Raw genomic sequence first — 17223 nt, forward strand, 5'->3', positions numbered from 1 at the left:
GATTGGAGCAAGTGGAAGCTAGTGACTTTATGAGAAATCAAGATATTATAAAACAGAACCAAAGGAATGAAAAAGTGGAAGATGATGTGAAATATCTCCTTGGAAAAACCACTGACCTGGAAAATAGATCCAGGAGAGATAATTTAAAAATTATTGAACTACCTAAAAGCCATGATCCAAAAAAGAGCCTAGATATCATCTTTCAAGAAATTATCAAGGAGAACTGTCCTGATATTCTACAGTCAGAGGGTAAAATAGAATTGAAAGAATCCACAGATCTCCTCCTCAAATAGATCTCAAAAAGAAAACTCCTAGGAATATTGTCACCAAGTTCCAGAGCTCCCAGATCAAGGAGAAAATACTGCAAGCAGCCAGAAAGAAACAATTTGAGTATTGTGGAAACACAATCAGAATACCCAAGATTTGGCAGGTTCTACATTAAGGGATCGAAGGGCTTGGTATATGATATCCCGGAGGTCAATGGAGCTAGGATTAAAACTAAGAATCACCTACCCAGCAAAACTGAGTATCATACTCCAAGGCAAAATATGGATTTTCAATAAAATAGAGGACTTTCAAGCTTTCTCAGTGAAAAGACGAGAACTGAATAGAAAATTTGACTTTCAAACACAAGAATCAAGAAAGCATGAAAAGGTAAACAAGAAAAAGAAATAACAAAGGACTTACTAAAGTTGAACTGTTTTGTTTACATTCCTACATGGAAAGATGATGTGTATGATTCATGAGACCTCAATATTAGGGTAGCTGAAGGGAATATGCATATATCATATATGTGTATATATATATATATATATATATATATATACATACACATATATATATGTGTGTGTGTGTATGTATACATGCATGTGTGTATATATTTATGTAGACAGAGGGCAAAGCGTGAGTTGAGTATGAAGGGATGATATCTAAAAAAATAAAATCAAATTAACGGATGAGAGAGTAATATATTGAGAGAGGGAGCGATAGAATGGGGTAAATTATCTTGCATAAAAGTGGCAAGAAAAAGCAGTTCAGTAGGAAGGGAAGAGGGGGCAGGTGAGGGGGAATGAGTGAGTCTTGCTCTCATTGGATTTGACCTGAGGAGGGAATAACAGAAATCTTCAATTGGGCATCTTACCCCACAGGAAAGAAGGAGGTAGAAGATAAAAAAAGGAGGCATGATATAAGGTAGGGCAGATAGGGGTAGGAAGTAATCAAAAACAAACAGTTTTGTAAAGGGACAGGGTCAAGGGAGAAAATTCAATAAAGGGGGATTGGTTAGGAAGGAGCAAAATATAGTTAGTCTTTCACAACATGAGTATTGTGGAAGGGTTTTACATAATGATACGCATGTGGCCTATGTTGAATTGCTTGCCTTCTTAGGGAGGATGGGTGGGGAGGGAAGAAGGGTGAGAATTTGGAACTCAAAGTTTTAAAAACAGATGTTCAAAAACACAAAAGCTTTTTGCATGCAACTAGGAAATAAGATATACCGGCACTGGGGCATAGAAATTTATCTTGCCCTACAAGAAAGGAAGGGAAAAGGGGATGGGAGGGGAGGGGGGTGACAGAAGGGAGGGCTGACTGGGGAATGTGGCAACCAGAATATATGCCATCTTGGAGTGGACGGGAGCATAGGAATGGGGAGAAAATTCATAATTCAAACTCTTGTGAAAATCAGTACTGAAAACTAAATGTATTAAATAACTTAAATAAGTAAATTAAAAAATAACAAACAAAAAATATTCGTGGTAGCTCTTTTTGTGGTGGTAAAGAATGAAAAATTGAGGGGATGCCCATGAATTGGAGAATGGCTAAATAGTTGTGGTTATGATTGTGATGGAATACTGTTATTCTACTATAAGAAATGACCAGCAGGAAATTTACAGAAAAAACCTGGTAGGATGTACATGAACTGATGCAAAATAAAGTGAACAGAATGAGAGAACATTGTACATAGTAACTGCAAAATTGCAATGATAATCAACTGTGAAAGACTTAGCTATTCTCAGCAATAAAAAGATCCTAGACAATTCCAAAGAATTTATGATGAAAAATGTTATCCATTTCCAGGAAAAGAACTGGAGTCTGAATGCAGATTAAAGCAAACTTTAAAAAAGAAACAAGCCTTTTTTAAAATTTTTGTACTGCATTTTCTTTCACAGCATGACTAATATGGAAGTATGTTTTACATGACTACACATATATAACTTATACTAAATTACTTGCCCTCTCAATAAAGGGAAAGGGGAAGGAAGGAGGGAGGGAAAGAATGTGCACCTCAAAAATTTTTTTAAATGTTAAAATTGTTATATGTAGTTGGAAAAAATAAAATAAAATATTCTATTTTTAAATTTTTATTTTAGACTCAAACACCAGAACACAAATATGGAATAGAGAAAAGAAACAAAAACATATCATAACTTGAGTATTGGAACTTGAATACAAATTAAGGAAAGAAAAAAAGCATGTCATATACATAGCAGAACATGAGAGGATTGAAAATATGTAACAATAAACTTTCATTTCAAGAAAGCCTGTATGATAAATACTACACTTTATGTAAAGAGTTGTCCATCTTTTCTTTGCTTCCTTGTAAGTTTTCTTTTATTCTTCCCCATGCACTTTTTTTACTTAGTTTTATTTCCCCTTCCCCCTCCCCCAGAAGGCTACAATTAAGTGTGGATACATTTCTCTATAGCTATTATATAATACTCATATACATATACATACAAATATATACATATGCTTTCTCCCCAAAGAAATTCTACTACTGATCTCTGTTTTTATGTTTGTGCATACCTCTTGTTTCCTATCCGTCCTATTACCTGCCTATCCCTCTCCAAAGGTCCCTCCCCATCCTCTCATTCCCAAAAATCTAAGCACTGTTCTATAGCCCCCTATAAACTGTGCCCTCATGCTCCCCTCTAGAAATCCCTCCTTTATCCTCCCATTCCTATTGATCTAAACATTATTCTATAACCCCTTTTAGCTATTCCCTTACCCTCTCTTCTAAAGATCTCTCCCCCCTCCCTATCCCCTTATCATATTATTGCTTCTAAATTTAGAAGACTTTTATACTCTTCCAAATATATATGTATTATTCCCTCTTAAACCCATTACCAATGAAAATAAGTTACTAGAACTACTAGCCCTCCTCCCCCATCTAAGTCCTCTGTATTGATTCTTCCTCTTGCACCCCATTTGTATAAAACAATTACTCTTTTAGTTGTTCCTAAATTGTTTTGCTTTTAAAATTCTTGTCATACTCAGGTTTATCCCCATCTTTCTTATGAGCTACTCACTTATTAATAAGATTCTTAGACATAAATTTTGCATTTTACATATTTAAAAAGCAAATAGTCCTTCCTTATTCAAACCCTTGTAATCAGTCTTTGATATGTACCTTATATTTCTCTTGGCTCTTGTATGTCAAATTTTGTCTTATGTTCAGTTTTGCTTTTTTTTTTTTAACACTCTTGAAAGTCTGACAGTTGATCAAATATCCATTTTTTTCATTCAGGATTATGTTTAACTTTGCCAGTATGATATTTTCGGTCAGAGACCCAGTTCCTTTGCTTTTCCATATATAATGTTGCAAGACCTGTGGTCTTTTAAATCTCTGTTCCTAGGTCTTGTGTGATTCTTATTGTGGCATCATGATATTGAAATTATTTTATTCTTGTTGCTTTTAATATTTTATCCTTGAGTTGGGGGATTTGGGATTTGACTACAGTATTCCTATGAGTTTTCCTCATGGGATCTCTTTTAAGTGGTGATCAATGGATTTTTTTCTATTTATACTTTCTCCCCTTGTTCTAATGCTTCAGGACAATTTTCTTTAACTATTTTTCATACTATTGTATTGAGCACCTTTTTTGATCATAGCTTTCAGTTAGCCTGATTATTTTTGTTTTCTTTTTTTGATCTATCCTCCAGATCTATTGTTTTCCTTATAAGATATTTCATTTTCTCTTCTATTTTTTCATTATTCATATTTTTTTTTAATTAGTTCTTGATCTCTTATAACTTTGCTGGCTTTGCCTTGCCCAATCCTAATTTCCAAGGTGTCATTTTCTTCCTTAAGATTCTGGATTTTATTTTCTAATTGGTTGACTTTCCCATCATATTATTCTTTTTTTTTTCTTGGATTATTCTTATTTTTCTTTTTTAGTTTTTCCTCCATCTCTCATTTGATGTTTAAATTCTTTTTAAAGACATTCTATGAATCCTTCTTAGGCAGGTAGCCATTTGGTGTTACTGAAGAGGGTTTATTTACTTCAATATAGTCCTGTAATCTCAAGCAGAGTAGGACTTGTTCTTTACTGTTTTTTTCTTTTGGAATGCTAAGGCAATCAAGTAATTTTAATGAGTCTTGCCTTTGTTTGAATCAGGCAGGTGAAGTGGGATCTTTTGTTGTCTTGTGTTTTGGAGTGCTTCTCAGCACTGAGGCAATCACACATCTTTGAGTCTTGCCTTTGTCTGAATCAAGAATCATTGATTGGAAACAATGTATATGATGTGGTGTAGTCATTAAAGATCTTTCCCACACCCTTTTGCTAAGTAGGTGCTGAGCCCTCAGGGCCCTGAACAGGGTATAGGTGCTCTGAGGTTGGTGTTTTGCTTTGGAGGGGGGTTACACACATTGGGAGAATGTTGGTGACAAGACTCTGGGTAGCCATTGAAGCCCTCCAACTTTGAAAGCCCAGATGTTGGTGCTTCTCTCTCTGGTAACTATATATGTGATGTCTTGATCAGACAAAAGCCTATCTTTTGATCTGTTTTTATTTTGTCTGTATATTAGTTCTGAAGTTCAGAGTGCTGACTCTTTCCCCTGAACTAAGTGAATGTTATATATGTTTAATTAAAGTGAGATTGTTAACCCATTAAAATTGCTTTTCTTAGAAAAGCAGATCAAAGAACCTGTGTGGTAATAGCTCAATTTTTGTAATCACTTCTAGGCCTGGGGTATGGGGGATGGTGCCTCTTGCCCCAGATATTTATTTCTTCCCCCTATCCTGGAACCAAGGTCAAACCTCCAACCTCCTGTAAGTGATAACAACCAGGGGCACTTTGCCACACTGTTTCTGCACTTACCTGGTGTGTTCTTTCCTTCTTACTCCCCCCACCCACTCTTCACTCTTCACAGCACAGCTAGGTCTGGCATTCCTGGTCAGCAGAGGTTCCCCTGTTCTTCCCAGCTCAGATGCCGAACTCCCCTCACTATCCCAGGGGTAAAAGTTCCTGTGGCTGGGGCCAGGCAGCCTCTCAACCAGCTAATCCCATTGCATGGCTTGTTGTTTAAGCAGATCCTAGCCTGGAGGTGTTTATTCTTCACAGGGACCAAATCTTGTCCTGGGATTTTTCTTCTGATCTTCTCAAATTGTCCCAGGAATACCCTTCTCATGCCCTTCTTCTTATTTATTTTTACTTGCACTTTATTTGACCTAAAGTGCTATTTTATGTCTTTTGTGGAGGAAAATCTTGAGAACTTGGAATTTTCTGACCTGCTCTGCCATCTTCTCAGAATCCTCTCCCAAATAAAATATTCAAAGTGTTAAACATTGCCAGTTTTTCTAAGTCCCCTTATTCCATTACTCAGCCTCCTCTTTATACCACCATTTTCTAAGATCCCTCACAGTATGCTGCAGTGTGCAGAATAAAATGATAGTAAGAAAAAAAATTGAAATAGCCTTTATGTTTGTAAAATATTTCACATTTGTTTTATTTTTATTTGCTTTTCACAACAACCCTGAGAATTTAGTGATATTATTATTCTCATTTTACAGAAGAAGTAACTAAGGCACCTAGCCACTAAATGACCTGTCTGGAGTCACATAGCCACAAAATGTCTGAAGCTGAATTTGAACACAGCTCTTCCTTACTCCACATCCAATGCTATATCCACTGTGCAACCTAGATTTCTCTTGTTGTGATCTGATTAAGATAGTTTACAATGGAATTACTACTTTCCTTGATATTTTCATTAATGCAACCACTTAACCATGGAGTTCATAATTTGCCAGCCATACAATCCATATTTGTCATAATCTAGATATATCAAAATCTCTTCTATTGTGCTGCAATATTTAAGCACCCTAACTAGCTCAATGATTAACACAAATCAGGACAGATTAAAGTATTCTTATAAATGGAACTGTCATTACCAATATGATAATATAAAATTAAAATTTATAGTGCATAATCCATGTTTCAAAAAAGTTATCAGTATTCATGTTTTTATAGCTATGGTTGTTTGTATTCTCTTGCAGTAAATGTTCTACAATCCTTTGTTTTTTGCAAGCTTATATTTGCATTTTGCAAGCCTGACAATGCATGTTCTGATCTGAGGTTTTGCAATGCTGATCTTGGATTTTGCATTTTATTATTTTATTCTCCTGGCAATCCTTGAAGCAGAACTAGATTCTTCCAAAGTAGAAAAGGGAATCCTTATTTTATTTTAACAGCCACATGTGAATAAGTAAAATTTTGCAAGTACAAAATTCTCTCTGTTATATAATTTATGAATATGAAGCCACAATGCAATCTACTTGCACCCTTTGGGACTTCTCAGTACTGTATGTGTTGACTTTAATCATGATTGATGTCTTATATACCTTGATCTTTGTTTATTTAAGATCATAATTCTCTATGTATTTGCACTGGAGTAATAAATAATTCCTATCTGGAGATGCAATATTCTGATTTAGGATATTGTTAAGTCTATGTCCTCTTTTATTGTTAAACCAATAATTTTACTCAATTAATCAATATTACCAATAAAGACATGGTTACCCACTTCACTCCCCTTATGGAACAACTGCCTTCACACAGAGAGAAATTCTGTTCTATAGGAACACACTATATCTCTACTTGCCAACCATTCATCTGACTAATGAAGGCCCTTGGTCAAAAAAAAAGCCAAACAAGAGAGTCTGAATGGATCTGAAACAGGCTATCAACTGGAAACATCACCAATAGCTAAGGTCATAGATAGGGCTATCAACTGGAAATATAACCAATAACTAAGCTTACAGATAACCTTCTTTGCTGGGACACTGCATATGAGCCACTTAGGGCTCGCTTTGTAAATATTCCTTAAGCAGTGTGAGAATGTTATTTTGTTATTTGATTCTAAAGTCTTGTTACAATTAATGATGCTAAAAAGAAAAATTATTTGTTGTTTATTTTCCATCAAAGAAACATGAAATGACTAAAAGATTAAGATTATATATGCATTGTGTTAAAAATTGACTACTTAATGTATTTCTATATGTACTGAAGCCTGTTATTAATTCTTTAAGTGACATCTCATCCTCCTGATGAGGAAATTAATAATGGATGAATGTAGAGTGTAGGACACTGGCTTCTGATGTGAATTTCTTAAATATGATAGTTTGGCCATGGTTCAAGTTTTGAGTTTGTGAGAATGATCACATTTATGGAGATTGGAGGTGATAATTTGGAATTGTGCTAAGATCACTCTTGTAGGAGAACAGACAGAAAGCTGGTTCCTACAAGAAGAGAAGAAGAAGATGCTGAGATGCAGTGCTGGAGATGGCTGGAACAGATACTAAGGACCAGAGGATTTCACTGATGATGTTCCTTGCCAGTCAGCTGTATAAGAAAGGACTTTTTGAATCTTAAAGAGACAATTGCTTTTTGACTTTCTGTATCTATATTCATAAAGGGGACTGCCCCCTTTGATTTGTCAATGTGTCAATCTATCCTTCCCATATTTACTTAAAAGGGGATTATTATGTACAAGCTTGTCTCCCAAATCCCTATTTCTTTGTATATACAAATTTATGGCATAATCATAATGTGACAGGAGATGTAAGTGACTTAGAACTTATCACCCACCTAACTGAATGCAGCAAAGACCCAGGAACTGATCCTGAAGGCATCACCAATGAGTTATTGCAACCCCTAAGCAAGTCAAAACAACATTGTTGCCACTTTCTTCCCTCGTTTGCCTTCCTAACACTATTGTGCTTTATAAGGCCCTGTCTTCTACAAGTCATTATTTGACTCATCATTAGCTTAAGCTCCATCTTAAATAATAGGGGGGAGATGTAGAGGGCCAGCTCTGAGAAAGTCCATTCTGCAATAAGATACAGGCCAGGTTTTCCCTGAAGCCTGTTCTTGACCTTGGGCTGATAACTCAGCACATGGGCTCTCCAAACCCCACCTCAGCACACTCATGCTGCTCAGAATGAAGGCTCTCCAAGCCTCCTCAGTATACACGTGCTCTCTCCAAAACCCCCACAGCACACATGTGCTAAACACCACCTGTCGACTATTAACCCAATATTGTTTATGGGAAAAGGGGAACAAAGCACAAGGAAGTCACGCAATGCAAATGTTTTCACACATGAATTTGTTAATCTGCTTACCTAAAAAAGTATGTAAGCCCTGTCCCTCAGTTTAATAAATGGAGCTGTCCTATACTTTTCCACCTGGCCCTTGTATTCTTTCCACTCTCCATGGCATTCGGCCATCTCCAGCCATTCGGCTCCACAGCCACTGGCAGGACACTACTGCTTTCTTACATAGGCTATCAAGCCTGCAACAATCATCAGTCACAATGTCCTGGCCATGCTCTGTTATGGTTTCTGTTGATCCATATTTTTTGTGAACTATTGCCTAATCATAAGAAATCATGACTGAGTTCTAAGTCACCTTACGCTCTGTAATACCATACCACTTCCCATCTGGTCATAGAATAATCCATTATAGACAGTAAAGAGACTGCAGAAATTAGCAATATGATTTTAAATTTTATTGGGTTTTTGTGCCAAGAACCCCCTTAATATTGATACCATTACCCAAGACAGGCAAACTGCAACTCAGAATATGGATAAAATCATTACCATATGTATTTACTGTGATATGGTCTTGCAAAAAAAATTACATAATTAATTATATCACTTGTCCTTAATGTTGAGACATCTTTGCATCTCTGGTAGAAATCCAACATTATCATAATGAATTATTTCTTGAATTAATTTCTATAGTATGTTTGACAGGATTTTACATAAAATTTTGAATCAATATCCATTAAAGTTATGGTATATCATTCTCCTGTGTTTTTCTTTCCCTGGTTTAGATATTAAGGTGATATTTGTATTTTTTTTAAAATGAAGAGTCTTGTAGAGTGCCTCCTTTCTTAATTTTTGAGAACAATTTGTATAGTATAGACACCTGATGAACTATATTTTTCTTCTTTCATGATTCCTCTGCATCTAGTTGTTACTTCCTTTTCTGAGTTTGTATTACTTAACAATTTCTATTTTGTCTTCTATTAATTTGGATATTTTATTTTTTGAAGGTATTCTATTTCTTTTGGATTCCTAGTTTTGATAGCATATGAACAATTCTCTATTTTGCTGAATTCTATATATTCTATTTATTTAAGTTTCTGATAGATTTGTCCAAAACTGAGACAGGTATTCTAAATCTGTAATAAAAGTAATACAATGATTATTCTTATTGTATTACTATTTAGATCTTATAATTCAGTTAATTTTTCCCTTAAGAATTTAGTTACTAAGTCATTTGGAACATACAAATTTGATACTGATATGGTTTGTTGTCTCTTATTCCTTTGACCATAATGTTGTTTACTGTTTTAATATTTTGTTATGAATTAGTGCTTTTATTTTATCTGACAGCTTGATTGCAACTTATGTTGTTGATGTTTTTAAATCACCTGATGCATTAACTTTTGTCCCAGTCCTTCATTTTTCCTGTATTTGTATTAGTTTTTAGATATGCTTCTTATAGTAAACAGAAGGCAGAGTCCTATTTTCTCATACAATCTGCCACTCTTTTCCATTTTATTGAATTGTTTACTCCAATCTCACTTACAGTTCATAGAAATGGGTTTATTTTTCTTCAATTTGTTTTATCTAATCTATTTTTTCCAAATTAGGAATTTAAAATTTTTCTTTAGAAAGCACTTTGTCTCATCAATCTTGCTTAGTCTACTTTAAGACAACCCTATTGCCACAGGCTCATTTCCCCTTATCCTCAAACTCCACTTCTTTGCATTTATCAACCTTTCTCTTGGTTTTGGAGTTTTACTAACTTATTAATTCATTTTTATTTCTTAGTGTTATCTAGGTATTTAATACTTCACCACATTTTTTGTCTCAATTATAACATAAAGTTTTCCTTCCTTGCATCTCCTTTAACTTTTTTGTTTGCTAGATTTGGTCTCTGTATTCTTCATGGAATTAAAAGTTTCTAAGAAATCTATTTTGAGTTCCCTTTTCTAAACAATTTCTATGTTATTTCCTTGTCAATCTTACCCCTTCACTTTTTTCTGTTGTGTTTTATTCTTAGAACTAGCAATTCCTGCAAGAAGCAAAGAGGATAAAAATACTGTTCCATGGTAAGAATTTTCCCATGACCCTGATTGTGCAATGAATTCTTGCACATTATGCTCCCTGCTATCCTTTTTCCTATTTGACATAAAATCTCCTCCCTTAGTACATGTGCTCTCAATTTGGGGGTGTAAATTGTCTACAAGAGTCTTATTACTCATCTCTTCCCTTCCTTCCTTCCTTCCTTTTTAGTTTCCAACATGAACTTTTATAAGATTTTGAGGTCAAAATATTTCCCCTTTCTCCCCTTCTCCCTCCCAAGATGGCATGCAATCTAATATAGGTTATACATGTACAATCATACTAAACAGATTCCACATTAGTCATGTTGTGAAAGAAGAGTCAGCAAGAAAAGGGTGATTCCTCTTCTCTTCAGGCTTTATGCTTCCAATAAAGAAATAACACCCCTTCAAAAATAGTGGTGTCTCAAAAAAATAAATCCTTATGGAACACACCCATTTAAGCTTCCCATCTCCTGATTCATAATAGCTCTCTTCCCTGATTGGAATATTCTTCAGTGGAACCCTTTGCCACCACTGAATTGAATTTCCTCCTTTCTTTCCCCAGGTTTTAATCCCTCATTGCCACCTCAACCATTTTCCCATAGTACCTATTCTGCCTGAGAGACTACAAGAGTTATTTTCCCTTCATTGTTTACTATTGATTTGATTAAAGTATATTACATATTCCCTTCTATCATTTTCCTCCCCTTTCTACTTTTTTATTATTCTAAGGTTTAATTTCAATTTAAAAATAAAACAAAACAAAACAAACAAAAAACCCCATTAAATTATCTATAAAACAGGTATTTTGAAATCTGCCCATGATGATTTAGGCCTGCTCCTACATTTTTACTTTATTTAAGTTCTGCTTTTTGTTTTTGACAAACTGGTGAACTTTAAGGAGGTAAAATATCTTGGTCATTTGTTATTGCTATTTCCATTGATCTTTGCTAATTTCATTTTTTTCTTCTCTCATGTTCTCTTATTGTTCACTTTCTGACCCCTTCCCCTCTGATGATAGCTCCAACAATTGCTAGAACTCAGGACTCTGTTTCAGCTTCCTTTCTTCCTGGCAAATGCACTTTTTTCAACCTCAGTCCTTGTCTCAACTGACATTGAGGCAAGTCAAGAAGAACTGGCCCCATGGATGCAGTCCCCTTTCCTTCAGGCTTGATAGATCTACCTACACATGCTGGTGCCCTTGGGGGCCGCATGCTAAGTGAACATGTAACAGATTAACTTTCCTCTGCTATTGGTTAATTGAATTGTTGTATTGTTCTACTTCTTGATGTCAGTTTTTGAAAATAGTTTTAATTGCTTTAACTCTTGTGTATCAATCTTATTTTGGAGGTTATGGAGAGGTCTTATTATGGAGAGGTTATAAGAATCTGAAAAAAATGTCTATTCCTCCTTGTGGGTCACACAATCCTTAAGTCCCTTCCCCAATTTGTCATTTCTCCAATCTTTCTAGATTCTCAGTAATAATTTGTTTTCTCAAACATTAGTCAATCATTCAGCTTCTCTGTTTGTCTTTCTTCCATCTCTAGAATCACAATATGAAACAGTGGAAAGAGCATTAGTTCTAGATTCAAATAACATATTCAAATCCTATCTCTTATACTTATTCCTAGGTTACAGTTGGGCATGAATTGGACTGAGAATTGAATATGAGGCAAATAGTGGGCTGACTGGGATTCAGGAAATTACATAGTACTTTGGATAAGTCCAAGCATCTCTCTCAAACAGTGGCCCATCTTTTTAGCATAAACTTAACTCTCCAATATAAATATCCTTCTAAAGATCTTATAATGCTGTGGACCATAAAATATATTCTCCAAAGAATGAAAGTTGTGATTTCCCCAAAGGCTGATGGAAAGGCATTCAGATTATATGTAGACTGACACATATAACCAATGAAAATCTATTCAGTACTCTTATAAAAGATGTCCAATGGCAGCTGGAAAGCACGGACTTCTTTAAGTTAACCCACAAATCCCTCCAAACACCTGTAAAAATGACTCTGAACAAATTCTAGAGCTACAGAACCCACAAAATAGCAGAGAAAAGCAGGGCTGCAGCCCAAGAAAGCCTGGATGGCCTCTGGGAAGGGTCTATTCCACGGAACTGGGAGCAGAGTGCAGCAAGGCCTAGAATGGGCCACACCAGGACCAACCAGACAGGGAGCCAAATAGAACAAGGCGTTGTGCCCTGAATCAGTGAGCTATGGCAGTTACAAGACTTCTCAACCCACAAACACCAAAGACAACAGAGCAGGTTAGTGGAAAGACTACTGGAAAGGAGTGCAAAGAGTACCTGGACAGCCCTAGCCCCAGGGGTGTGGAAGTGGTGCAGCTCCGGGGCTACTTCCAGAGCACCAGTTGTGATTGCTTCTGGCCCCAGGCCCACGTGAAGCAGATCAGAGTAGGAGTGCAGAGCCTGCTTGCATCTGGGTCATGGTCTGGGTTAGCAGTTCTTGGGGGAGGAGGAGTGCTGGTGTGGCAGAGGTTGTTGTGTAGAAGTAGCTCTGAAAACAGCAGCACTTGACCCCTAAAGCTTGGGACAAAGTACTCTCTACTCTACAAGCAGTCATATCCTGACAAAAACCTCAAGGGTCAAGTAGTTGGCTGGGAACATGGCCAGGCAGCAAAAAAGGATGCGGACTCAGATTCAGACTCAACTTTTGAATCTTTTTTTGGTAACAAAGAAGAGCAAAACATACAGCCAGAAGAAGTCAACAAAGTCAAAGAGCCTACATAAAATGTGTCCAATAAAAATATGAATTGGTCTCAGGCCAAGGATGAGCTCAATAAGGATTTGGAAAAGCAAGTAAGAGAAGTAGAGGAAAAAATGGGAAGAGAAATGAGAGTGATGCAAGAAAATCATGAAAAACAAGTCTATGGTTTGCTAAAGGAGACCCAAAAATACTGGAGAAAATAACAACTTAAAAAATAGACTAACTCAAATGGCAAAAGAGCTCCAAAAATCCAATGAGGAGAAGAATGCCTTGAAAAGCAGAATTAGCCAAATGGAAAAGGAGGTCCACAAGACCACTGAAGAAAATACTACCTTAAAAATTAGAATGGAGCAAGTGGAAGCTAGTGACTTTATGAGAAATCAAGATATTATAAAACAGAGCCAAAGGAATGAAAAATGGAAGATAATGTGAAATATCTCATGGGGAAACCACTGACCCAGAGAATAGATCCAGGAGAGATAATTTTAAAATTATTGGATTACCTGAAAACCATGATCAAAAAAGAGTCTAGATATCATCTTTCAAGAAATTATCAAGGAAAATTGCCCTGATATTCTAGAGCTAGAGGGTTAATAGAAATTGAAAGAATCCACCAATCACCTCTTGAAAAATATCCCAAAAAGAAAACTGCTAGGAACATTGTTGCCAAATTCCAGAGTTCTCAGATCAAGAGAAAATATTGCAAGCAGCCAGAAAGAAGCAATTTGAGTATTGTGGAAACACAATCAGGATAATCCAAGATCTAGCAGCTTCTACATTAAGGGATCAAAGGGCTTGGAATATGATATTCTGGAAGTCAAAAGATTAAAACCAAGAGTCACCTGCCCAGCAAAACTGAGTATAATGCTCCAAGGCAAAATAGGGATTTTCAATAGAATAGAGGACTTTAAAACTTTTTCAGTGAAAAGACCAGAACTGAATGGAAAATTTAACTTTCAAACACAAGAATCAAGAGAAGCATGAAAAGGAAATCTATTGTGTTGTACAAAAAAGTTTCCTGTCTCCTTCTGGTTTCCTGTGCTTCCAAATGCTTCCTGAGAAATTCAAGAATTGGACATTCTGCTTCTTAGTCAGTCTACCAAGTGGAGGAAGTCTGTTTGATTCCAACTAAGTTTTCTCTGTGTTTGGCTCATCTCCATATGCCTTTTGTCACAGCTTTCACATTCTATTTATGTTCCTAATGCCTTTTTGTGTTAATTTTTTTGAATTTATGCTCTGAAGCTCATGTTTTCCTCTCTGTTCCTGGTCTCTTTTCTTCCCTCCCTTCGGTGAAATACATTTCCTCCTTTAATTCATTTTTTATCCAATTTGTCTTTTAATGTCTTTAATTGTTTTAAATAACTTATTTAAAAAAAGATGTTGTCAAGGAAATGTATGAACTTAAAAGGAGATAAATTTGTTATGCAAGGAGATGATAAGAGATACACCGAATATGTTCAATTTTTAGGTAGTCAATTTGAGGCTAATTAGAATAATATCTGCCCTCCACTTCATGTTGAATGGACATCTCATCCTTTATTCCCTCATCCTAACTCCTCCCTTTCTCACTCCCCATGCCCCATGGAGAATTTACAGGAAGGTACAAACAAGAATAACATATAGTGAGATTTGAATGAATTTGTACCACTGAAGAGAATTTCTTAACGTAGTACCCCTGATATCACAGATACGGATTAATACTAGGGGATATTACGAAGGAAAAGAAGACTAGTTAATGAAATCATGGCATTTACTATAGCTGATCTCCTTTCCTACTAGTGCATTGGGAAATTTGATTCAGACATTTAGGCTAGGTTTTTCACTATTTAAATCCTAGGTATATAGCATTGAATATTATTCCCTAAGAATATATATTCCCAAAGGAAAGAAGAGCTCTTTTTGCAGGTCCATGCAACAAAAATTTACTAGCAGGTGTTGCGGGGTGTAAGATCCAACAAGACCAGCAACAAGGGCTGCCAGCACAGGTTCTTTTGATCTGCTTTACTGAAGAAAGTAACTTTAAGGGGTTAACAATCTCAGTTTAACTAAACATACATGCATCAATCACTTAGTTCAGGGGGAAAACATCAGCCCCCTGAACTTCAAGGAAAATACCCCTTAAAGTTACTTTCAATTTTCACTCCTGTGAAGTAAGATACCCAATTGAATGTGTATGTTATTCCCTCCTCAAGTTGAATCTGATGAGAGCAAGATTCACTCATCCTCCCTCACCTGCCCCCTCTTCCCTTCCAACACATCTGCTTTTTCTTGCCACTTTTATGTGAGATAATTTACCCCATTCTATCTCTCCCTTTCTCCCTCTCTCAATATATTCCTCTCTCATTCCTTAATTTTATTTTATTTTTTAGATATCATCCCTTCATATTCAACTCACTCTGTGCCCTCTGTGTGTGTGTGTGTGTGTGTGTATATATGTGTGTATATATATATATATATATATATATATATATATGTATGTATGTATGTATGTATGTATATTCCCTTCAACTACCATAATACTGAGAAAGGTCTCATGAATTACACACATTGTCTTTCCATGTAGGAATGTAAACAAAACAGTTCAACTTTAGTAAGTCCCTTATGAATTCTTAAGAGTTGTTTTGATTTGCATTTCTCTAATCAATAGTGATTTAGAGCATTTTCTTTCATATGCCTATGGATATGTTTAATTTTTTCCTCTGAAAACTGCCTGTTCATATCATTTGACCATTTCTCAATTGGGGAAAGACTTGTATTCCTATAAATTTAGCTCAGTAACCTATATATTTCAGATATGAGGTCTTTATCAGATACACTGGTTGTAAAAATTTTCTCCCAATTTTCTGCTTCCCTCATAATATTTGTTATATTGGCTTTGTTTATACAAAAAACTTTTTAATTTGACATAATCAAAATGGTCTGTTTTGCATCTTGGAATGCTTTCTTTCTTTTCCTGGGTCACAAATTCTCCCCTTTTCCATAAATCTGACAGGTAAACTATTCCTTGCTCTCCCAAACTGCTTATAGTATCAGCCTTTATTCTTAAATCATAAACCCCATTTTGACTTTATTTTGGAATACAGTTTCTGAAATACCATTTTGAATAATAGGGGTGATAATGGACATCCTTGTTTCACCCCTGATCGTATTGGGAATGGATCTGGCTTATCCCCGTTACGTATAGTGCTTGCTGATAGCTTTAATTAAATGCTACTTATAATTTTAAGGAAGACTCCATTTATTCCTATGCTTTCTAGTGTTTTAATAGGAATGGATGTTGTGTTCTGTCAAAAGCTTTTTCTGCATCTATTGAGATAATCGTATAGTTTCTGGTAATTTTGTTGTTGATATGATCAATTATGCTTATAGTTTTCCTAATATTTAACCAGCCTTGCATTCCAGGAATAAATCCCTACCAGGTTAAAATGTGTTATTTTCATGTTAAGTTGCTGCAATCTTTTGCTAATATTTTATTTAAAATTTTTGAATCAATATTCATCAGGGAAATTAGTCTATAACTTTCTTTCTCCCTTTTGAGTTTTCCTGGTTTGGGTATTAGTACCATATTTGTGTCATAAAAAGAATTTGGTAGGTCCCCTTCTTCACCTATTTTCCAAAATAGTCTATAAAGTATAGGAATTAATTGGTCTTTAAATGTGTGATAGAATTCACATGTAAAACCATCTGGCCATGGAGATTTTTTCCTAGGGAGTTCATTGATGGCTTCCTCAATTTCTTTTTCTGAGATGGGGTTATTTATGTATTTTACTTCCTCTTCTGTTAACTTGGGCAATTTATATTTTTGTAAATATTGTCCATTTCCCTCAGGTTGTCACATTTATGGGTATACATTTGGGCAAAATAATTCCTAATTGTTAATTTAACTTCCTCTTCATTGGAGGCAAATTTACCCATTTAATTTTTGATACTGGTAATTTGGTTTTCCACTTCCTTTATTTTAATCAAATTAACCAAAGGTTTATCAATTTTATTGGTATTTTTTGTTCAAAAATCCAGCTCTTAGTTTTGTTTATTAGTTCAATAGTTTTCTTGATTTCAACTTTAATAATCTCTCCTTTGGTTTTCAATATTTCTA

This window comes from Trichosurus vulpecula, chromosome 2 (genome assembly GCF_011100635.1).
Source record: "Trichosurus vulpecula isolate mTriVul1 chromosome 2, mTriVul1.pri, whole genome shotgun sequence".
Lineage (NCBI taxonomy): Eukaryota > Metazoa > Chordata > Mammalia > Diprotodontia > Phalangeridae > Trichosurus > Trichosurus vulpecula.